The following is a 25707-nucleotide window of genomic DNA, read 5'->3' as shown; positions in this document are numbered from 1 at the left end:
TACAGCATCTGGACCATCTTTGACCTGGTACAAAGGTATTTTACTTGTTCCTGAAGCCATGAAGCATCAAATGCAAACTCCAGGATATGCATCAATTTATGCTGATATTTATGGGGGAAAAGTACAGATTTGGAAAGAAAGGGACCTTAAGATATACTTTTCAGCCTTTTTACAGTGACTTAAAAAAAAATTACTTTTTTTCCTTTTTTTTTTTTTCTTCTAGAAACAATCATGTTATGTTCCATGTAGGTAATTGTATGGGAAAGTAAATGTTAGGTTTTTTTTAAAAGAAAGGGTTTAGCTTTCTACAGAAGCTGAGAAAAAGCCACTTAAATGATGGAAGAGCAGGCACTCAGATTTGCATTTGATGGCTCCTAGCTAGAGTCACCATGAGTCCTGGAGCGAAATATTGTGGTGAATTTCTCTTGTCTGGAACAAACACTGTGAATTTTATTTTGAAAACATGGCATCCTGGTACAACCCCTGCTCCTGTCTAAAAGATGTCCACTATAAAATGCTCTAATACTTGTTCTATTCCTTGCAGGCTCCCCAGGTAATTACCCTCAGCATCAGCACCTGGGACAAGGCAGACATAACATTGCTCCTCTAATTTCTGCCACAGAGACAAAGGGCAAAATTAACATCTCTCCATAGAAACAAACACTTCTAAAAGTCAGAAGCCATTTACTCTGAGCATTGCTATTGCTTAGCTTGCTGTAAACTTCCTCCCTTGAGCTGATCTCCAACACAAGCTGCTACAGCAACATCCTTTCACAAATGCAGCCTGTGTGAGCTCTTATGGAAAATGTCTTGTGAGGAACTCAAAGCCCCAGTAAATATGTCTAAAGTCTCTCCCTTAACAGTGGGCACTGAAGCCTGTCGAAAGCCACCTGGAGTTTTTTGCTGCAGCCCTGTCAAGTGGAATACCCTCTTGTTTGTGGACAAAAGGCACTGGCTGATGTCTGCAGCCATGCTTAGCCTGCACTGACTGATGCTTCTCTGCTGCTGGCGTGCCAGCTTTCTTACAGGTCATGAACTTTAGAGTGGCTCTTCTCCAGCACAGTATATTTAGAGGAAAAAAAAGGGAATAGAAAGGGTGCACGTGTCTGCAAGAGAAAAAAAAAATCTTCTCTTGAAATACAGAGTTTAATCTCAGTTCCACTTAAGTCAACGAAAAGGCTTGCCATTACTTCAATGACAATGAAGTAAATTTTGCCAGGATTTTACCTATGTTTAATTTTAGCCATAACTTCTGGTCTTTTCAAAAGTAACCTATGATTTAGGGTATCTCTGTTTCTGGATATATTGTAAGATGTCCATTAGATGTCAACTTTCACAAAAGAATAGTTCTCATTCTGCCCCAAAAGATCAAGCTGGGCAATGAAAATAAACATCATCCTTTGAAAACAGTCTTGTCTGTGTGTTTGTTTATTTTGTAGTGTTGCAGTGTTAAAATTAGAATGCTGCAAGGTTAAATTGTAATGTGATCAGATTCAAAATCAAGGGGGAGCCAAGACAAAAGAACAGCAACATCAGAAATAACAACTGGTAGGAGATGAATGACAGCAATGTGGGGATCAACAATCACTTCTGCTCTTTAGTCACTGAGAGCTTCTCAATAAAAAAAAGGGCATTTGTCACAAACCACAGGATCTGGTTCATCCTGGAGCAGCAGATGTGAAACAGTCACTAATGGAGACTGTATAGACCATTTAATCAGCTCATTTTTCCCCCACGTCTTTATCCTCTTTAATAACTTTGGATTTAAAATTATATGCTGTTTTAACAGATATTTATCAATTTTAAAGATAGGGAAGTAACCTAATGACTTTGAGGTAATAATTTCAGTCACTGATTCCAGTGAAAGCAATCTATCTCGTAGCTGTCCAGAATTTTGACATGAAAAGTGGAACCAGCAAACAGTGAATACAGACAAAAGAGGAAAAAAAGACATAGAGTTTGAATGGGACACTCCCAGAAGAGGAAGATTTAAAATATTCTGTATCCTTATGCAATAAATTAGAGAAGGGAGGGGGAAGTTATTTTAAAATGTGAGCATAACAACTAAAACTCTTTTTCTTGGCCTCCTGGTGTTTCTAGGGACCAGTCTGTTCTGCCTCCAGCACATCAGTGGAACCTTTCTGTTCACATCTGACCAGCTCTAGTGGAAGGGAAGATGGATTAGCATTCTCCCAGGTAGAACATACTTAGAGCCCTGGTACTGCTTCTCTAAAAGATCAGTTTCAGAAACCAAGATGGGGATTCAGATTTTTACTATCCTCTTCTAATAGAAATACCCTGGCTTGACAGTTAATTCAAGATCAGAAGTATCATTATGAAGATGTATTCTCTCATATGGTAGCAATCAATTTACAATACACCATGTACAGTACTTTATTCCTGTTAGAAATTATAATTTACACTTTAAAGTTTATGTTTATGGACAAGGGCAGGGCATTTCAGAAAAATGTACAAACAGAAAATGTAATAATAATTTTTTTTTTAACAAATCGGTGAGATCATTGCAATGTTGTCCTTATGCTATTAACAGCCTTTTATTATCCTGGTTTAGGTCAGAATTCAAAATATACTAGTGTGAATTTAGTAAAAGGGAGCAAAAGCACTTTCTGCCCCTTGTCTCACTGTTTTCAGATCTGTAGCTGCTCTCTACATTGCCAAGTCAAACCCCAAACCAAAGAAAATTTTCTGAACTAATTGCACTGGTGGACTGCTGAAAAAACTTTTTATCTCCTAGGCTTTAGAAGGACAAATAGGAACAGACTGGCCTGGCTACATTCAGAATTCACTTTCTGGAAGGATTTCTTTGAACTTCACCCAAAACTTAAGGGCCTGGGATGTTCTGCTATTCAAAATATATTTCTGAACTGCAAGAGCTATTTCTGCACCTACCTGATACATTCTCTGCCTTACAAAAAAAGGACTCCTACAATTTCAGTAGTTTAAAATCACATCTCTCTCTCCATGCAGCTCAGTTAAATGTGCTGAGATGAATCCCTTGTTTAACTGAGAGAAAGCACAGAGCAGGCTGGGAAAAAAAAACCAAAACTCTGCAAAGAAAATGTTTCACTGTTAGCCATACACAGTCCACATATGTGGAGTTACAATCTCTCCTGCAAGGAAGGTCCCCCAGGCCTGAAAACTCCCAGAACCACTGCAAGCCTAAACTGGTGATACTCCAGCTCACAGGAATCTGCCTCACTGCTCCTCCCAGCTGGGTGTGCTTGATGGTTTGATGGCACAAGGTTTCCTGTTGCAGCCAGCTCTCTTTGCTTTAAAACCATTAAATGGTCCCTTGTGCCAGAATAATTACACTTAGGCTCTTAAAAAACAAAACCTCACCCAAAATGAATAATTATTTAATTCTGCTTTTAGTCTTTTAGGTTATTTATGTGATTTACAGACTTATATTACCAACTCACAGAAAAACCCCCCTACTAATAGCTAGCTTAAAACATACTCCTTCTTTAGATTCTAATCATGGTTCAGGATTACTCCATTTCCCTGCATTTAATACATCACTGTAATAAATTCATTCTGTAAAGGAGACTCAGCACTGAAGTGCAGCAACATGAAAAAGAATGCATGGCAGGAGCTGGTTTCATAACCTTACCCATGGACCAGCTGAAAGATGAAGTTTCCTCTTTTACAGGCAGGCAGTGCCCTGTCTCTGTGCTCACAATTCCCCATCATCCCCCTGTCATGCACTCACAGATTCTGCTTTCCAAAGATCACTGTGAAGTGTTCAAGGTGCAGAGACACCATTGCTCCCCTGTGACTCATTGTCTTGGCAGTGGACATCCAAGTGTCCAGTACAAAAGCACTTAAGGGTACTTCAGAAATAAGATGGGAGAGAAGGGAGTGACAGTGCAGACAAGGGAAGGCAGTGGGGATACCAGAGGAGAAGGGAAATAACAGGGAATGTGCAGCCTGAAAGCTAAGGGGTTCCTTTCAGTGCCCTTCACATTAAAATATTAAAAATATTTTCAAAGCCCACAGAGAAAACAGTGAATTGTCTTTGCATACAGAGTTTTCAGATGTCAGCAGTTACACTTTTAACAGGGAATAAACATAGTAGGCTTATGGAATAAAACAAGAACCACAGGTACTGTTGGTCAGCCTACTGATGAACAACACATCAGTTTGAAGCAGTGCACCAGAGAAGCTTTTGGGCACCTGCTGGATGGCTGCTGCTGTGGAGCTGTGTGTGCACTGCTCAGGAAACAATGAATGGCTGGCAGGAAATGATCATAATCAAACAGTAACTCTCTTGCTTAGAGGCCAAAGGACTGGGCTTTGTTTCTCAAGCCACAGGAAGCAGCACATTTAAGATGCTCAGGACTGATGCAGTTAGTTACAGCGTAGGATAATATTCTTTGGAGATCACTGTGGCTACACTTCCAGTGAAACAGGAGGCATATCTTCACCTTTGTATCCATGTCACTGCCCAACACTACTGTCTTCCATCCTGCAGTGCTCCTAAGAGGTATGAACTCACAAAATCATGTATTGAGATGAAAGACCCTTTCCCACGTGTCACAAACTGGTGGTTTTGGTATAATACTGTCCCAGTACATCCACCTGTATAACTGGGACAGATGCTACAAGCAGAAAATTACCTGCTAGGATGTGAAGTTTGAATGCCATAAAGCCAATGAGGTCTAACTGGATACTTGTTAAAGATTAAAAATTAGCATAGTTTCAAGACCTCAGTGCTTAAATGTATTCCCTAAAGCCTGATAATGGAAATCTTCCCAGGAAACTAATACAGGGGATGAAGTAGACTTTAAAATAGTCTGTCTGTTAGATAATGGGGGGAGGGGTGGGGAGGGGATCCATTTGTGTTGCTGTTTAGGGCCATAAAATTTCTTTGAGTAGGGAATCACACAATACCATTTCTATTAAGCTTAGATGTTTTCAAACATAACTTCTTTAAAATAATCCAATTAAAGCACTTTTCCATGTTTAAACGTATTCCAAATAATGTGTGTTACTCCTTATTTTGGAAATTATTGCACCACTTGTTCTGTCTAAAAACCACATTTGTATTCACAGAGATGAAGTCTGATCAGTTAAATTCTGGTGTTAATATTGCTGTTGAATTTTCCCCCTAGATCAGGAATACAATTTGACTGTGCTACTAAATCAGGCACCCTCGGGAAGCCAACTAATTGAAATACTGTTCCTTCCAGGAAATCCGGAAAGGATCACATTTTCCCTTTTCTGCAGTTCCTGACCCCTCTCCAATTAGAGAAAAGAAAAAGCAGATAGATTTCTCTAACAACTCTTTCTCATGAGGACACTGATGATCATTCTGAAATGGTCCACAAAGAAGACAAGAGAATCATATGATTATCTCCTGTCAGGCAGATCTTATCAGTGCTTCCTGCCCCAAGCATTTGTACAATTTGTAAGCTCTTATTCTTGACACCTTTGAGGACTTCAGTCTGCTCATAAATCCTAAAAAACTGTAAAAGAAACTGGTGACTAATAAGAAATCATAAAATAATTGGTGTTTAGCTACAGAAAAACGTTCCTTAATTTAGAAATGTGCTCTTACAGACAACTGCTTTTAAGGGTTATTAGTGGGTATTTACCTTTTGAATACAAGTAAATTTACTTTTCTGTCTGTGGAAATAGATGCACAACTTTTTTTTGTCTTGGTTTCTGTAAATATTCAGTTGAGCTAACAAACATTTAAATTGAAACAAATTAACTGTGCCAGTGCAATATTTCCGTTTCAATTAACCTTTTAATTTAAATGTTCATCTGCTGACTTTCAATATAATTTAAAGCTGGTAAAAATCCAAGAAATCTTTAGTGTAAGTGAAAGATAGCCTGATTAGAATGGCAATAAATCCTTAGGTGAGATGTCAGCAATGATTTTCCAAGCAAATTGACAATAAAGAAGGATGATGCATTTATGAAGTCTAGGGGTTACGAAAATGAAAAAAAAAACCCTCATCCCTTTTTTTTTGCTTTGCTCTGCTAACTTCAGCAGAATTAACAGTCAAGATGTTCCTAGTTTTAGAGTATTAGCATTCCTCAGTGCACCCTCAGCTTCAGTGCTGTTGTCAAAGGGTGCTTGAAACACTAATCTGTCTCTTTCCATTCTAAGAAGCACTCCACACAAAAATATCCCTAACTAGAGACAGCTAACAGGCTTTTAGTCCTCACCTCGTGACAGCAATGTGTGAGAAGGAACACTCCTAATTACAGTCAGTAGGTGGGTGGCACAGTGCCTCTCAGCCCTGTGCAAATCCAGCTGCTTTCTGTCCAGTGCTCGGCTGCAGCTCTCAGTGAGGCTGGGGGGCTTGGCCTCAGAAGCAGCCAGAGCTGCTTCAGCATCCCATAATAACAGCACACAATCTGTCACCAGTAACAGACTACCTGCCCAGCAAAAGGAAGGGGAGACTTGCAGTTAGCACTTGTTTTACTCTCCTTCACCCAATCTGACAGCACCTCTAAAGTCACTTATCTTTAATAAAAGAGCTCATGACATTTCATCTTTACATTAGTCATTTTTCTTTCTGGAAATCATGAAAAACAAAAGAATTCAACACAATAATTTGTGTCTAATGACAGACATGAATTACTTTAGGTGTGTCTGTGTGTTCATTTGTGCACACTCACACACATAAAAGCAAGTATATGATGCTTGGGCTACATGGGACAGGCAGCCAGGGAGGAAGGTGTCTTGCCATAGATTAATTAATTAGTATAGCATGAAGTTGATGGAGGAGGTGGTAGAATCACAGAGAAGAGCTTTTCCTTAGTTCAGCATCTAAATAGGAACTTTAGTCTTTGATGTTCAGAGCCACAGACAATCCCAGCACAGGTTTATTGGGTGACAAATCTGTTGGCAGGAGCTGTGCTCCCTTTCACCTCAAAGACCTAACTTCTCTAAGAGCCACCAGAGGCCCTGAGCTCCTGGCTAAAGGAGCTGATTTTCTTCTTTCATAGGAATTTAATTTGCTACTTAAAATAATAATTTGCGCATATTCCCAAATGCATCTCTAAGTTTCAGGGTCTCTGCATTGTATGCCCATCTTAAAAAGCTTTTCTTTTGGCTGCACCTCTACCACTCCATCAGGATAAGAGGATTTTCTTCTCAGAATGTCACAACATTTGTCATTTTTTCCTTAGGAGACCCTTCTACTGGAAATAGGAGGCTGAACAGACTCTTGCTCTGCAAAAGAACAAAGAAGTTCTCTGTGGTTCACAGCTGCAGAAAACAGCATGCAGCAAGCCTGAAAGCAGGGGAGCTCTAGCATCTCATGACTGTTCTGTAGAATAGACTCGTGATCTGTGAGCACTTGGGACTTGGCAATGTTGAAAGCAAGCTCCTCAGAGGAAAAATCACAGGAAGTCTGACCACAGACAAATGTAGCCAAATGGCAGCTTTAAATCTGTTCTTCAGGCATTAATATACAAGCCTCCTTTCCTTGCTCGGTGGCAACAGCAGTCCTGGACCAGAGCCTCATTTTCCACAAGTTGTTGAATGTGTTTGACCTGCTTCAGCACACACTTAGAGATGAAATGGATCTTGAAGCCAGCCCTACAGACACCTGAGATGAACATGCTGATACCACAAACTCTTGTGCTCTATGAAGAACTGAATAATTTCACTGCAAGCCTTTTTCCAAAAAAACCCAGTTTTCTTTAATTTTCCACGTTGAATACTAAAAGTGGCTGGACCTTTTGGAAATAACTGTTCCTGAGAGAACAGTTCCTGCATGTGAAGAAGACACTCTGGACTGCTGCCAGTGCCCACTTAGCCCTGAAGATGCTAGCCCTCCCTTTGGAAATGCTTTTGTTCATTTTGATTGAGCCAGATGAACATTTGGATATGGAGCCCAAGCTCCTAGAGTTAGCATCTGCTACTGTAATCATCCATGTACATATTTATCCCTAGAAAAGCATCTCAGCCATCTGATGGCTGAGTGAGGGACTGGCCTGCTCCTACTGGTGCACATATCCCTATATCAATTAGTCTCTGCAAGTTGTTCCATATTGGAATTTTGCCTACGTTACTATTTGCATACAAGTCATATACACATCATATCACACAGCCTTATGATTTTGTGTCTCTTCTGATCCCTACTAATCAAGAGCCCAGATTTCTTTCTTCTCAGAGGCTGACACACAGCTATGTCAGTTCAATGGATTGATTTTTTTCTTAGTAGTCAAGTCAGTTAGGTATTTCTGCTGTTTTCCACAAATCCAAATGGAGCAAAATGATTATCATATCAATAAATTGTGTGATTTAATCTGTAGGAGTGGGCAGATGAGATCTCCCTTGCAAATCTGTTGACATTATTAATGAGTTACGGTTTTAATGCTGAATAAAATCTGAATTGCAAAACTGTGCAGTAAATTTATTCTCATGGCACAGCAGTGCATTTTAACAGTTTTCCATGACTTTCTCAGCCAGTTCACGTACAAGAGGCTAAACCTGTAAACCATAAGACTAAAGAATTAGTCATATACTAATATTAGTATAAAGAAAATAAACTAAAGAATTATAGTTTGTTTTATTGCACCTTTCAGAGGTTTAAGCTATCAGCAAGTATTAATTGTTTTGAAGGTTTTAGAGAAGATTCAGTGGGGTTAATGAGACAGTAGAATGTAAGAGGAACAAAAGTCCAAGGGAGAAGGTTCATATGTACTCACAGATTCTACAAATGAATAAAATGTGGCATTTGAAAACACATTATTCTTCATCAAATCATTACCAGGTTTACAACTTTTAAGAACATTTGTATAGTCTAATATGGTCCTAAAAAAACTCCATGCAATGGAATGTTATTTGGTGAATGAAACCACTTTTTAACTGACAGTTCTCATATTCCTTCTGTTCATGAGGCTTCACTGAGAATGTGATTTTCCATACCCCTATTTCCATAATCTCTCACCTTTTTGTTAGTCTAGCAAAGATAATTAGCTGGACACTTTTCAATGTTGTTTTGCTGGCTTTGCTTAATAATGAAGGTTTTAACTTTCTTTTCTCCCTTCCGTGTGACAAACTATCAAACCTGTGATTCCAAACACAAATTGAGTGGGGTAGTATTCAGTAAGAAGGTGCTCTGTTTCCTTTCATCTAGATTCCTTAATTTTCTAATTCTCTCTCACTCCTAGTGCATCTCTGTGACAGTCAGATAATGTGTTAGTGGTACTGTGCTATGAATCATTTGCATCCCTGGTGCCTTATACTTTGGGCCACACTGGACAGGCTGTACTTGGGAAAGAGCTCTTGGGTGTTTGAATCAGGTTCCTAATTCACCCAATCAAACAAGGGTCCTAAATCTAGACAGATTAAGCTCTTTGGATTGCTTAAATTACTTGATCTGGACTCCTTTGCTCTAGTCAAAGGAATCAGAACTAAATCACTGTCCTACTTCACTTGAGTTTTCCCTTGTACGGCTAATCTTCCCCTTCAAAGACTTCCTTTCAGAATCCTCATTTTCAAGAATCCCTACTCAACTTCTTGCAAATCTTTCTCATTATGGAATCAGGAATTATTAATGGTTTATATGGTTTTTTGGTTTTTTTTTTTTTTTTCACAAATTCTCTCCTCTGAGCTGACAGTCACAGTGGCTGCTTCCTTCTTCAACAGTTTTGTAGTCACCCCCTTACAGCCAGGGGAGCCTTGCTCAAACCTGAGCTGTGACTGCATGGTCCCCATGGTGCCACACAAAGCAGACTTGCTCAGTGCTGAGAAAAAGCTGCCCATCACTCAGACTTGGCTCAGTGTCCTGGTTTAGGGTAAATTTGGGTCTCTGATAACAAACTCTTCGTCTCTTCTCTCCCCCTTCACTCTTGGAACCAGTCTTAAAGTTGTAGAACTTAATATCCAACACAAACAGAACAGACAATCATCATGGGGACACAATCATCATAAAGTCACCCCAGGACACTCAGTTATACCCTTATTCAGACTATCCCTTCTTGTCACTGAAAGGGGTGAGTGAGGGGAAGGCTTGGCCTTCACCCCATCCCTCAGTTTCCACAGGAATTCTTCCAGTCTGCCAAGAGTAGCAACAAGCCCTCTGAACACTGGACCAATAGGGGTATAAATGTATGTAGAGATACAGAAAGGTTGGTTGGAATCTTTTACTTAGGGTAGTGGAGAAAGACTGCACATTTCAACACCCTTAATATGTTACATTGCCTGATGTTAAAGTAGTGGCAAGTCCTAAGAAAGAAATATGTTCTAAGTTCTAGATAATAGAAAGCATTCAAAACGTTGGAAACCCTTCATGGGAAGCAGGAAAAGTACTAAACCATCTAGCTTGAATTCTAGGAAGGCTTTCCATCTTCTCCACTACTGTTTTGATTACTAAGTTTTTCTCTTCTAAAGTACTGCTGTCTTCCTCCATCTAATGGATGCCACTTGAAAGCCTGTCACATTCAACCTAGAGATGTGTAAAAGCAAAAAAAAAAAAATGATGCATAAGAAACATGAGGGAGTAAATAGTTTTTTGAGTTTGACATGGGTCTGAATAAACATTTAAGTTCAAGGCTGACATCAATTATTTCTCTTTACCTCTGTGGATGAATGGTTAACAGGGTAAAAGCCACAATAACCTGTGGCACTGTTTCCACTTTCAAGTCTTTACAGGTGCACTGAAGTTTGTTTAACTGCATTAACAACACTGCTAGACTTAAGGAGGCATAAAACCTGAAGGAGTAAATGACATGAAAATTCATTTCCAAGAAGACTCAGGCAACTTGATGAAGCAGATTGGGAGGGAGAGAGGAAGAAATGTTAATAAATGCTAAAGAGAGCAGATAATTAAAAAGTACTGATAATAAAAATCACTAAGTAGATAATGCCCTGAATTTTGACCAACAACAGAGATGTTCTGAACCACTGTGCAGATAGCACAAAAACCCAAAACTTGTTCAACATCTTCAAGTGAAAATGAAAGAACAAAAACCCCCTACATACACTTTTTGCATTGATTTGAGGACAATCACCTCCTAATCTGTAAGACTGGTCTCTCTGCAGTAGAAGAGTCCCTCTAACAGTTCCAACTGTTGTCAATGTTTTCACATTGTCACATTAGCAAAGCAACTTTAAAAAAAAACACTTGGAAAAGCTAAGAGAAAACTCTCTGGAAAGTTGAGCTGCCACACGGAGGAGGGTTAAGATCTCAGGTTAATTGATGCAGCTGTACCTTACCTGGTTCTGCAGTTTAACACCTCCACACGCCTCTACCTTCCTGTGCACAACAAGTACTGGGATCTGGAGCATTTGACCTTCCCCAGCTCTCCAGCAGAAACTCCAGTGCAACCTTTACCTTCAGCAAGGAGCTGTGTTCCTTTCCCCCCTCGTGTTCTGCGCAGAGCAATCTAATACACCTCATCATGTGGTGTGTTGCTATAGCAGCAATGAATCCAGCTGCTGCAACACAAAAGACTGATAAAAAGTTGGGTTTTTTTTCCTGTCCACCCACCCGGTAAAAGTCAGGGTTGTTTTCTTGTGCAGCAAATCTAACCCAGATAGGCTCATGTCACCTGTGAGAGCTAAGTAATGGCACAGTCTAAAAAGAGAGACACAATTAAACTATAGGTTTTGCTTTGGGGAACAACTTGGGGATTATGTTTAAGAAAACAAATGAGTCAGTAGTATGAAATCAACACCCCTTAAACAGATAATCATTATTTTTCTGCTCCTGCCATTCACTAGTTTCAAAATTTAGGTCCTTATCTCCACAGGAACTGCAATCACAAAATCATGCTCAGCAGTCAGAAAGAAATTCACTAGTAATACAGGCACAGATACAGAGCCAGTACAGGTGACAAACACCAGATTTACACCTTCAGAAACAAAACAAGCATGCACTTTGAACACTGTGATCTGTGGAAAAAAAACTATGGAAAAAAACTTTCACAAAAATTTTTGGTTGTGAAACAGAAATTACCTAGAAAATGCTAAATAATCATTATTAATACTGCCCCACTAGATTAAGCATGAAGACTAACCATAGCAGAGCCTTTTGAGTTAAACACTGATGCTTTACAGCTTCAAATGTATTCTTGCACTACTGAGATATCTCAGTAATACCATTCAAAGTTTGCCCTGGGAAGGGTACTAGAATACATGAATTACCAGGCTATGGTCCCAGTCTTGTAACTGAATCTTGGAGAGCAAATTCCTCCTGCAAAGCAGGGCCATATTCTTCCTCCAGCAGTTTCAGCAGAGAAAAGGATGGAACATATAATATAGCCAAGACTTCCCCTGGCAGAAAGCTTCTGCAAGACCATGGACTAAAGTGGCAGCAACCTGATACCTGCTATTTGAACTGGGCCTTGCTTTTCTGAAGTGGTCCTAATGAGGTTTTCCCAGGAACCTGCCTTCCCCAAAATGTGCTAGGCATTTCTCATTTTCAGGGTTAAAAGCCTGTTCAAGGTGTGAAAGATACTTCTGCTCCAGAATGTAGTCCAGCAACTACATCACCAAAAAGTCAACTTTTCTATTTAGTTCTCTAGTTGTCTGAATGTAGTGGAATATGTAGAAAAAACAGCTACTGCTATTATGGACCTCAACCCACTCCGTTAGAGAGTCCAAAATAAAAATAAAATCCTAATCACTAATTCATTCTCTTTTACTGCTTTATAAGTAGAGTCAAACTCTATCCAAGTTAATTCATAATATTTTTACCCTATTTTCATACAAGACTTGCCAAAGCTGTTTGTAGAATCTGCATTTTGCTGTATCTGTCAGCAAAAGCTGGCTTTGGAGTTGACAGATCTCCAGTTTTGAAGATGCTCAAAGTAGCAGCTGTTCTAAGAGACCTCTGAAGATGGAAAACAGCAATGCAGGCTTCTGGAAGAGTCACCTTACTTAGCCTTGAAATAGGTATTTACCTATTGATTCACACTTAAAATTCTGTCTGGCATCCTGGATACAGGGTCAAAACACATGGTGCAAAAGGATTCTCCTCACAATAATTTCCACAGTTACTCAATGACATCCTCCTTTTAATACTCAGTGAATTTTCTTCCCCTGATGCTGACGATCAGAACAGATAGGGCATAAAGCACATCCTGAAAGTTGCATAATATGTTTGAGTTTCAATTGCTACACCTTTGTTTGCAACTCTGTGTCAAGTACTTTTCACACAATTGGAAAAAAGCCCCAAAAGCTGAAAGGCAAGCAAATCTTCCATGCACATCTGTTAGTATTACAATGTGACTTCAGTACTGTTAGTCACTTCACTTAGTTTCTGTATAGAGGAAAAAAAGTAAAAAAGAAAACCTACTGAAGGAGTCTAATGGGCTATTAAACAACATCACCTGTTAGAAAAGAAATGAACACAGGCTTTTGTAGAGCAGTATCCCTCACTTTGGACAACAAATGATCCAGGTCAGGCAGCTGAAGCTGCAGGCTGGAGCCCCAGCAGAAGTTTCCCCCCAACTCCATGACCAGAGGGCTTTCCCACTCAACAGGACTCGCAGGCGTACAGCACCTGCTCACTGTTTATAGAAGGGCTGACAACACATAGATTAACAGAGCCATAATTTCAATAATTCATGTCTGCTCTGATGTCCCAAGGCCAAAAGCAGCCTCCCGTGTTACTCATGATTTCATGCTTTCACAGTCTTTATCTTGCCTGCTGTGCTCCTCCCAAAGCCACTTCTCCTACATCCCACAGATTTGTAAAAAACTTCAGGGGACCTGCAGAAAAATCCGGACAGTTTTAGAAATTGTCAGTAATGGAAGATAGTCCTGAACTCTTCAGGGTTTTTTTTTAACACAGGTAGGCACCTGGACTGTGCTAAGAAAGGTGGAAACCATTTTCCAGATGGCAGTTACTTTTGTACAGGAAGGGTTGGGCATGGCTTGAAGCATCATCGCGTGCTCACTGTGCTGGAACAGCCAGTTAATAACTACCTGGGAAATGCAACAGGAGAAGGAGCCAATGTCACATGTACTCAGAGGAAGGTTACTCTGCCTTTCTTTAAACACCTGTTGGCCAGGGGCTGCTTGACACAGATGGCACGTACACTTCTAAGTTGAATGGCTACTTTCCCATCAAAATATTTTCTCATAAGAAATGCTACTGAACCTTTTGGAGGGCTCTCTTCCTACTGCCATAGGATAACTGATCCTTTCCACAATACTCAAGCCATACAAAATAAAGGTAAAGCCTGGCTCCTGTGAATGCTGACTCCCTCTGGATGAACTCAGCCTGCAGCAGCTGCTCACTTGACTTTCCCTTTAAAAGGCAGTGTGAGCATAAGGGATGGAGTAACAGCACTGCTCCAGCACTTCCAAGCAGGAAATGGCACAGGGAATTACATCTCGCTGCCCCACTTGCCTGACAGACAGCATCACTTCCTTCACAGCATCCCTGCCCAGGCACCAGGCAGCTGCCTGGGTCAACAGGCAGAAAAGCCCTCTCTGGTGCTGCCCAAAGGGCTGAAGGTTGGGCTGCAAACACAGGAGATGGTGAGATACTGAAAGAAAACAACCTGTGGTTTGGTCTGTTCGCTGCCAGATTTCTGAGCCAGAGATGATCAGAGATTTAGGCTTTCTTTATACAGAGACCAGTGCCCAGTCTTCTTTCCTCATTTAACTGCTCTCACAAGGAGCCAGGACCATTAAGTCCAATCGATCCAAGATACATCCTGGCTGAGACAGCCTCTGTATCTCAGCAGAGTTGCTGGGCACAGCACAAGGGCACCAGTTGGCTCCTGAGAGGCGTCAACAAGACGCTGTGCCAGCTCTGGCTCACAGCCTGCCACGCTGGACCCAGAAAAGCTTGCAGTCACCAGCAGGTGCTCCTCAGGGATCTGGGCTCTGCAAGTTCCAACAGCATGGATGCAGCATGGCTCTGCAGAGCCTCCAAGCCCCATGCAAGCCACTGCACGGGAGGGGAGGGCCGGGCAGAGGGCACGGCTGTGGCTGCACCAGTGTAACAAACCTGTCTGGGCTCACGCTGACCCGGATGCCCTTCTAGATTAAAATGCCCCAGGCCACAGTGGTGCAAATACAGCACAGAATCCTCTCTGTGGCTGAGCTGCTTCACAACACTGCAACTATTTTGTTCGAGTTCCAGCAGTGCTGGGAAGGCAGAGAGACAGGAGAGAGCAGCCCCAGACTGGCACGAGAGAGATCTTGCACTGAAGGCAGGCAGTTTGTGTTATGAAACTGCACCCTTATCTCATAATAGCTGAAAAAAGGTTGTGACAACTAAAGTCTTTACAGCTCCTCCTTCCCCCTATTCCCTCCTCCCTGAGGATCCCACTATCTGGTAACTGGCAGTGCATGCCACTGGCAGCCAAACAAACACTCACGCCCTATGGTGCAAGAACCCACAGTATCCCAAAAAATTATTTTGATTATTTGATGAGTGGATTTCTCACACAGTGTGTGCCTCTGGTTGAGATTAAACTCTGAATGCAAAATAAAGCACTTCAAGCAAAATAGGTCAGAATGAACAAGAACTCTTTGAAGCCTGGGCTCAGCCTCACTCCTACCAGAGGTGGAACCCCGGGGTGGTTGGGAAGACAGGTGTGCCACCCTGTATGCTGCCACACCAAGCCAAATGAAGAACCCTACCTTGGCAGAGAGAGCAAGTGCAGTGACCCTGCCTGCACACACCTCCATGGATGCCTGTAAGCAGCCTGTCCGCTTCTCAGCTGGCTCCTACAGGACTGCTGCACTGAGAAAATCCAGATACATGGGCAAGGGAAGAGAAAAAGAGAGGGAATGATTTTTCATCATTCCTACCTCTTCCCCAAGAGTGCCTATGAACAGCCTAGGAAATGGAGGGTTTGACCTGTGTCCCCATGCTGCTACAAGCAGCACATTCTTTCCAGCACAGGACTGGTCTGTGCAATCCCCTTGTTAACTTCTGGTGGGCCACTCTGAATTTTTACTCATTATTCTGAACTGTTTCTGTATTTCTCCTTCCTGGGAGGAACTCACTGGCCACCACAAAACATTGTCAAATAGTTGCCATCTGTGTCTAGACTTTGTCAAGTCAGGCTTTGCAATTTTTCTCTCTCTTTTAGGTGCTTGACATGCTCCTTGTCTTGTCTTGCTGCCCTTCCAGAAAATGGTCACTATGGCACTGAATACAAGGCCAGGGATGCCGTATGAAGCAGCACTGAAACACGGGGGGGAACAAATGTTTGAAAACTGGACTACAACTCCAAAGCAGTGACAGCTCGAGCACTTCCAAAGCAACAGAGCAAACATGCAAACACAAGGGGCCAGGGAGCACTTTGATAAAACAGCCCTCTTCTAATGGTTCTCAAAAGGATACGTTTAAAAAACATCCATAAATAAATTGGCAATTAGGTTCCCTGCCACCACAGTCGCTTCTACACTCCTGCAGAGATGGTTTTGTATGAAACACATTTCTTCATTTATATTTTCACATATTTCTGCAAAGGCAATAGCTCAAACTGCCTCACAAACCATTGGGGCTAAATCAGCCCAGCCACTCACCCAAGAGCAATGGGGCTGCTGCTGGTCCTGCCCAGACCTCCTGCTCTCTTTTCCCCAACCACTGGCCACCATCAGCACCTCAGGCCCATCCCCAAGCAGCTCAGGTGAGAAGCATGTGCTGGGGGAACACATGCTGTAATTGGCATACAGTCATGGCCCAACACAGATGCCTTTTTTTACATTGGGCAGACAATTCTAAAGGAGTGCAAGGTCTCTTTCAGCAGTTCAGTGATAAATCACCTTTAAGACATAAACAGACGTAAGCAATGGACGAGGTGAAGGCAGCAGACAGCCTGAATTTGCATATATTCTATTTTAAGCATCTAACATGAATGACCTGAATTGCCCATGTAGAGACACCTGCCTCTCTACTAGGAAGTTACTGGGAATTGCAGATCCTAATGCTGTCATCTGAAATGCATCCAAGCTGGATGCTTAAAGCAGATGGTATCAGTACATCTCCTAAGGTTCTGCCCTAAGCAGACAAACCTTAACCTCTTTTAAAATGAACAAAATAAATTACAGGAGTGCAGACTAAAACCCAGGTGATCCAGGAGCTGTAGGGACCTTTTGCAGAATCCCCTTATGCCAGAGTGGTTATAGCTGCTGAGAGAATAGTGATGAGGGCATCTGCCTGAAGCTCTAGGATGCTTCATCCATATACCTACCTTTACCTCACCTAACCAGCACAAACTGAAGAAGGTCAACCCAGTACAGAAAAACAAACCCTGTGGGCAAAATGGAGGCCAGCCAAGGAGGTGGGTGCAAGTCAGGAAGTGCCACCCTTCCCTCTGGGTGGATGATGAGTGACAGAGGATGTTCTCAGAACCAGAGCTTTCAGACAAGGAGCTGAGCAGTATTTCTGATCACCTATCATTATGAGTCATGCAGCTCTTCTCCACAATATTCTGCCCTGCAGTACTGGCCAGATTATGTTATCAGTAGGTAATTCTGATTGCTAAAGTTTCCTTGGCAGTTTCAGTCAGGCACAGCAGTCTTCCTTGCCTTCTGATCCTAGATCCATGTTCCTCTGATAGGAATGGGTATTAAGATTCCTGCAAATACAAAGCTTTAAACATTCTCCCAGAACGTTTAATCCCTGTGATTATTAGGGATATATTTACATACTGTCATTATCAAATTTTGTGTGGTTTTGTTAAGTTTGATGGGGGTTTTTTTGCCTAAATCTGTCACAAAATATAAAAATTCTGCCTCATAAGAGATCTAAGGATTTCCTTTTTTCAGCTTAGCATAAACTATACATGGTGATGTTTGCCTCTGTAGATATGTGGTAGAAATCCTGTTAGCATTTATGTATGCCTCCCTAGATACTTATTCTATGCTTTAATTAACCCTAGGATTTGAGTATTTCACGAGAAAATTATCAAGTAGGGCCACTGTAGTGTGATTTAACCACTCAGCCAGAGGGAGACAAGGATATTTTATTTTCAAAATTACAAAGGATATTCCAAAAACCTTTTAAGTACAGTAGTTCACTGGCAGTTATAGCACCATGATAAAACCAAAGCCATTGAAGATAGCACCATGACATTAGTAGTTGAAAAGCTAAAATGGGCTGTCTGGCCTGTTTTGTTTTACCTAGTTTAAGGGTATCAAGGGAAGTGTGCCATATATATCTGACAGGCTGCTTTTATAACCACAACCTGGCATTTTGTATTTACAGCTTGGCACACACTATGAGGGAAACTGCAGCGCTCATACGGTTCCTCAACTGTGATAAACATTAAGCTGCCACCAATTTCAGAGCAGCTAAGCATCTCTGAGAGCAATCCTGCAGTCTGGCAGGTGGAGTGGGATTAGAGCAAAGAGGCCACCAGCTCTATGAGACCTCAGGACCACCCCTGATGTTGCCTGTCAGTCCCAGGCCCTGGGGACAGAAGCAAGAGCACCCATCTCTGTGCTGCCCACCCAGCTGACTGTGTGCTTAGGAGGGGTTTAGGCTACCTGAAACACCACTGAACAGATAATGCACACTTCACCATCCGGAGCTTTCCTCCTCAACCACAAATGCCTTATTTCAAACAAAAGGAAAAATCCCTGTGTTTCTTATCCATATGCTACTGGAGCTGACTGCCTCTCTGAAGCTGAACCTGGCTACAGGTCAGGTCTGCAGATTTCCAGAACACAGGGGAAGAGCCAGACTCAGCTGATAGGTGAAGTAAACAGTGTCCAACACCATGGCAACGAGAACAAATTCCTAACTATCTGCTTTCATTCATACATGTCTCCTCAAGCTTGCTGCTGTGTTGCTGTGCTGCCAGGCAGCATGAGCATTCTTGCTGTGGGGCTGCAACAGCACGCCTTCAACGCTATAGAAGTTATTTTGCCCTCAAGCAACACAAACCCCAATACAATTTTGTTTGACAAGGCTTCTCACTGAAAAAAGAACCATAGTATTTAACATGAACAGTCCTTTAAAAGTACAATCAACTTTTTTTTTTTTAACTAATCACATCTTCAACTTTCAAATATGCTATTATTACATGGTATGTAAAATTACTTCAAATAAAAAAAATCTATAAATAAGTATATTTTTGTTTCCTTTTGTTTGCTTTATAGTTTGAGCAGCACTTTGTACTTCTATTTGTGCAGCTTTTTAATATAAAAGCAGAGGAGAGTAGTAACAGAATAAAAGTAACATGGATAAGAGATTAAGGGAAATGCATTAAGCTAAAAGTATTTTTAACTCTTACTTTAATATTTGATTACACTTCATGGCACTTATCTACATTTTTGAAGGAAGGCAGAAAGTAGGATTTTTGCTGCAATTTTACATATTGCTTTATTATCTTAACCCCAATGTTTTTACTTCTAGTGCTTTGCCAATATCCTCTTTTGTCCTTTTTAGCAACTTGCCTAAATGAATCTGGGAGATCAGCAGGAAGCAGCACCGTGCCTGAGATACCTCCACCTCCTCACTGCTCCTAGCTGAGTGAACGTTTCCTGGTAAGGGAGAAGAGCCCCAGAATTCTGGAGAGGATCCAAAACCACATTCATGCACAGACTTTAGAGAAACACAGACTCAGCATTGCCTTACCTGGTCCATTACCTTGCTGTTTGTGCTGGCCCAAGGCTGTCTCCACCCACATCATGGACAAACCAAGCACAAGGTAAGGCTGTGTGTACAAGCCTAAATCCTCTGCCATTTCATCCATCAGATTTTGCAGAACACACCTCCATCACCTGGTTGACTTTCAGCAGGCAAATCAGATGTAAACTGGTCCTGTGTTAATCTAACAGAGCCACTATTTCTGAACAGACTCACTGCTTGGCTGCTCCCATGCAGCCAAAGCACAAGTGAGGCTCACAGGATCTCCTGAAGCTTAGCTGGCTCCTGCACCCCTGCTCTGCTGTGTGAAAGCAACTCTGCTTTTGAATTCAATGAGTTCAACTAAGCACATTCCTAAGTCTTGGGGGGACTGCAAACCAATAAATCTTGCATTGACAGAGATGCAGCTGTTTGAAATAAAAACAACTCTTGATTTTCAATTATGAGCCTATTAGCATTTTTTTTAATTCATGCACTGGGATGTAGTGGTTTCCCTCTCCCTAAATCTCTTTGAAAGCATGTTAATGTGTCTTCTTTTTAATTTAGCAAAAACAAAAATGGACAGATTCAGGAAATCTATTACTACACAGAAAGAAATGGTGTGAACTAAATAGGGCACCATCAACAGTTACAATAATATGTAGGTATAACTGTGTTTATCTGCTATTGGTGTGGAAGGTAAGTACAAGGAATAGAACCATGATGAATGTAAAAGCCTTCCTAGAGAAATCTTCGAGGAAAATGGGATTATAAACAGTAGGTAAACCACAGTGCAGGTTTTTACATGACTTTTACCAAGGCAAGCCTGACTTTCCTGCTGGGAGTGTGCTGCAGTACAGTTATATGGGGAACAAAAGGAAAGGTGCAAGAAGACAGAATGAAATAAACTTGACCATCATGTTTCAGTGAACTTGGTCATCGTGTAGTACATGAAACACTCTCCAGTGTCCAGCTGGGGCATTGCAATGGGATATCTTGGCCATACAATACACATTCCAGTCTCCAAAGGGATCCAAGTGCAAGTTGGGACCACGTTCATAATACCCACACCTACTTTCACTTTGACTCATTTAATGTGAAATATGCAGGAAACTGAACAGCATCCTGGCTAAAATTAGTCAGGTTGGATGCCTGCCACCAACTCAGGTGGCTGAACAGCATTCTGGCTTCAGCTGCAACCAGTTTGTTGCAATCTTCAGCCATGAAGCCTGAAACAAACTTCACAATTATTGTAAAAATCTAATTCCCAAATCTCAACCAGGCAAGCACTTTCCACCTGTATATGGAAGACCCTTTCCTGCATCCACCCTCTTTTTCCCTGTGCATGGCTCTGCAGGGGAGGGGGTTCCCAGAAATGCTGGGAGAAGCTGTGGGCAGATGCCCCCTTAACAGTGTGTGGAAAAATAGAAAATGGAGGGCCAAGAAGGTGAGAGAGAGTAGGAACTAAAATAGCCAGTAGAGGCATCACCCCTGAGCTGGGTTGCTGGAGAATCCATCTGGGATTGTTGTACAGAACCAAGGCTGTGGGTAGCACAAGTACTGCTGGAGCCAGCTGTCTGGTTTGCCTTCTCCTGACATTTATCCAACTGATTTCCCTTGAAAACATTCCGTACAGAGTTTTGGCATAAAGCATTCTGGCAGAAAAGTCAGTAAAGAATTAATACATTTGGTTGCCAGCTCTGGCAGGCTGGATTCATTTCCTACTTACATTCAAATGAAAATCTTCTCCCTGTACTTTCCCAAAAGAAGTTCCCATTCCATTTGAGTAGACAAGCAGCCTTTTGCTCTGGAGAGGTCAATATGGGAAAGCAAAGGAATGATGATGATGATGATGATGATGATTAAAAGAGGCAAAACAGTCCCTGCCTTCTTGAGGAGACCTACACAATTCTTAAAACACCACACTAAAACAGCCTGATTAGGAAGTTCATTTTGGAAAAGTGACTTTCAGGATTGGGTTCCTGATCATTTAAAAATAGAGCACCAATCCAAACTGCATTAATCTCAAGTAAAACAGTAGTTTTAACTCATTTTCACTGAACAAGGAAATTACTTAATTTTATTTTGAAGTATGTGGTCAAATACATATTAGCAATTTCACTGTTGCTAATTTAAACTCTAGTTTTAGTACCAGATGAAAAGTGAAGTATTCTTAGTTTATAATCTTTGTTTTGGCAATATCTTATTTCCTTAATTTTTACCTAAATTTTTCTACAGCTGTTTTTCTTTCAATAGCAACATTTGGTATTTGTATCAGACAATCACCATAGCAAGAAGGTATCTGTAACAGTGAACCCAACAGAAGTATTATCAAAATAGTTTCTGAAACAATGTTTAACAATTTATAAAATGCCACATATTATGACAATATGTGTCGACAATATTCCGGCCTATGCATTTCCCTGAAAACAAAACAAACTAAAATTAATTTCTGCCTAAAGTTACAAAAGATAAGTGACCAGTCCTCCTTGCCTTTTTGTCTGGTTCCTTGATTGTACTGAAGCTCAGCATTTAAATGGAAGCATGATCCCTAAGTCTTTGAATTTTTCACTGAGAAGAATATATAGGAATGCCATCCAGAGTACAAAAGATGAAAGAGGACAAAAATTATAAAATAGGGAGGGTTTTGGTTTGTTTGTATATGAAAGATCAGCAGAGACATTTGGGAAGCCAGATCTCCCAGTGCCATAACACATTTTCACCTACAGCTGTCCTAAAACTTAGCATTGTGTGCTACTATCTTCTTTCACTGACTGTCAGTTGCCTGATCAATGAGCTGTATCTAATCATTTCTCACTTCACCTGCAGCCTCAAATTTCCCACTCCAGTTCTACTAAAAATATGTATGCCAGTATGAATGCACCACCAAACTTGATTAAACTCCCTTTCTGCCTCTGCTCTGTGAAACCATCTTTTACCTCAGGTGTACCTGGCAGGTGGGAAGAGCCCAGGACTCCAGTACTCACTTCCTCACACCTGACAGACACTGGAGGTTCCTGAGTGTGTATGGGAACTGGAGGACATGCAAACCTATCCTTTTCCAGATCCAGCCCACTGTGAAGACAGAAGTTTCTAGTCTCCAGGCTAGTGTCCTCGCTGCAACTTTACTCGTTTTCCTGGTACATGGATGTGTAAGGTATAGTGGCATTTCTTCCCAGGCTCATGCAAGAACCCCTGATTTTGCCTTTATTCCAGATGGAAATCAACAAAACACATTTATATGACAGGAAGGACTTCTCTCAGCTACTATTCACCAGCAATGGAAGCTTAAAGTACCCCTGAAAGACCCTCTAATGTTATCATCCTACAGATGTTATTATCCTGAGTTTTGTGGGATCCATTCCTCCTTAGCCAGCTTTGAACATATTAAAAACAATGTCTGTTTGCATCCCAATGCAACTTATTCTTCTTTCTAAAGCACCTCTTCAGCAGTTTTGGAAAAAAAAAAACCCTCTTGACCTTAAGAGTTAAAGCCCTTTATGACCTGAAGAGTTAAGTGCAGTCTGGTCCAGGAAACAGAGGTGACTGACCCCAGGGAATTCAAGCACTTGGGAATGACTGGTGCATTACACTGTGGACCTCCAAATGAAGCACTTGTGTAAATACAGATAATCTTGGCATTATCCTTATCTATCTTTACAGATGTTATTAACATATCTACAGATAAATGCTGGGGGAAGATAGGATATTTGTATGTGAAGGAGTCAAGCTGAATGCAGCTGCAGATGATTAAGCCAGTTTTAATTAACTAGTACCCAGCCAGTCAGCATTTGGGAGCAAGAATGCAAATAAAGTGTTTGTGTGTCCTGGGCATCTGGCCTGGACAGCCAGGGCAGCAGCCACTACAGAAACTGCTGAAATGTCTGCAGATCACAGAGCAACCACAGCCAACATGAGCATGACAGGTCACTCAGCTGTGGTAAAAAAACACATAATGAAATGGATATGGACTCCTGCACTGGAAAATGAAAGCTTTCTGGAGTGGGGGAAGCAAGGCCCAAAATGCAAACCACATAGAGCAATATTTTTATCTCTTTATACTGTAGGAGAAAGGACAAATATACCCCACAGCTTAAGCAAAGTGACTCTACACTCATTCTGACTGTCCTCTGTAGCTTTAGTCCATCAGATCTGTTTGATTTGCCTTCAGTGAGGTCTTATGACTATGACAAACTTTTCAGAGTAACTGTAATTAAAAATTGTTTTTTAAAGGATTTGTCTACATTTACCTTGAAAATATCATATTCAACCAGTTATTTAAAAATCAAAGCTACTTATGTTCAGGGGAAATGATGGATTTCTGCTTTTACTTTTTTCTTTGAAATTCTGCATCTGAACTTGTCCCACCTGACACCAAAACTTTTATTTCTTTCCAGTTCAGTTGTTTCTCTCCAGTTCAGCAGCAACAAGGTTGCCCTCCATATGGAAATTATTTCAATAGTAAAACATACCAGACACTGTGCAAAAATACTTCAAAATGAAATGTAGCTTTGAAATTATTGAAAATTATCATTTAAATTTTGGTATCACTGAGAACATTGCATTTTAAGAATTGTTCCAGCAAGGGATGCAAGACAAGTTGTAAAGTCTTAAGGAATACAGTAAAAGCAACACTATTCATAACTGGGTGTATTGTTTTTGGTTTACAGAAGGAAATTGGTTTTAGAAAAAATAATTACAAAAGGACACTCGTTAAAAATCACCTGTACTCAAGTATTTGCAGTAAATACTTAAAACTAGTAGTTGAGTGTGGAGGGAAATTTCCAGTTCTGCTGCCATTATTTATTTGAGCTGGGCTAACAGGGAATCCAGGCCTCAGACTCTCCTGAGCCTGGAGGAATGAGTGGGGAGGTGCACCTAGGACTTCTTTCCAGCATCCTGATCCTCACCACACACACACAAAGGAAACAAAGGTTTCTGAGAATATGCCAGGCACCTGGGTACCTCACCTTGTCTGCAGAGAGCAAATGGCTCACAGACAGTGCATGAGAAAGCCCATGTAGCTCTGATTTTCCAAAAGGGAAGCTTGCCTAGGAGTTCTTCTGCTTGATCCATTTTTCTTGCTTAGTAGAGTTGGCAGGAAGGAGAATGAACCAAGTGAGAGAAGGGCAACCAGGACTCTCTCCTGTGTGTAGTCAGCCCACACCTGGCACTATTTGTAGCTCAGTACTGCAACCTCTGTTTCCCTTGAGGGCACCTCAAAATCTTTATTCAGTTCTTGATTTATTCTCCTGTGAGGTCAGTTTAAACCTCCATTCTTCCCAGCAGTGATTAACTTCACTTAACTTTTGCTACAGCTAAATTCAGTGCTGGTATCTTTAAATAAATGTTGGGGATTTTTTTTTTTTTTACTTTTTTTTTTCCCCTAATGACAGTGCTGAAAACAAATAGAAAGCAATCAAATGAAAGATAATTGAAATCAGCTTATCTGCTCAGACACTGCAGCCAGCATTGCTCAGAAATTTCAAAACTTGCACCTGAAATACAAGACCTTTTCTTACAATGTACTGTGAAAAGCCAAATTAGCTGTGACTTTTCCCAATACAGATTCATGGGTTGGAATGGACTTTAAAGATCATGTAGTTCCAATCCTCTGCCAAAGCCAGAGACACCTTTTACTAGACCAGGATGCTTAAAACCTCATTGAACCTGGCATTGAACACTGCCAGGGATTGAGCATCCACATCTCTGGACAACCTTTTCCAGTGCCTCAAGACCCTTATAATAAAAAATTTCTTCCTCAGTTTTAAGTCATTGCCCCCTGGTCTTTCACTATCAGCCCTTTTAAAAAGTCTCTCTCCAGCTTCCTTGAGACTGCCTTCAGGTATGGACAGGCTGCAATAAGACTCCCTGGAGCCTTCCTTCCTCTAAGCTCAACAGTCTCAACTCTCTTGGCTTGTGTTCACTGGAGAGCTGCTTCAGCTTTCCAATTATCTTTGCGGCCTCCTCTGAACTCACTCCAGCAGGTCTCTGTTGCTGCTGTGGTGGAACCCCAGAGCTGGAGGACAGAATCCCCTCTCCCACCCTGCTGGTCATGCAGCTTTGGATCCTGGCTTTCTGGGCTGCAAGAGCACAGTGCTGGGTCTTGTCCAGCCTCTTACCTGCCAGCATCCCCAAGTCCTTCTCCTCTGGGCTACTCTCAATCCATTCTCCA

General features: G+C 41.3%; 1 protein-coding gene across 35 annotated transcripts in view; it reads right to left on the bottom strand.

The window, feature by feature from the left end:
- The window catches only part of DTNA (dystrobrevin alpha), a 219254-nt gene that overhangs the window by 111439 nt on the left and 82108 nt on the right, over positions 1-25707 (bottom strand). Inside the window, exon 1 of one of the 35 annotated variants that reach the window (XM_079299382.1) lies at positions 21262-21280. The exons of the other annotated variants lie outside the window; for them this stretch is intronic. The gene's annotated coding sequence lies outside the window, so the exon portion shown is untranslated. Of the gene's footprint in view, positions 1-21261; positions 21281-25707 lie in introns of those variants that run through there. 35 annotated transcript variants of the gene reach the window in all.

This window comes from Erithacus rubecula (genome assembly GCF_903797595.1).
Source record: "Erithacus rubecula genome assembly, chromosome: 3".
Taxonomy (NCBI): domain Eukaryota; kingdom Metazoa; phylum Chordata; class Aves; order Passeriformes; family Muscicapidae; genus Erithacus; species Erithacus rubecula.
Note: the sequence above shows the minus strand (reverse complement) of the source record. Positions and strands in the feature narration are given on the sequence as shown.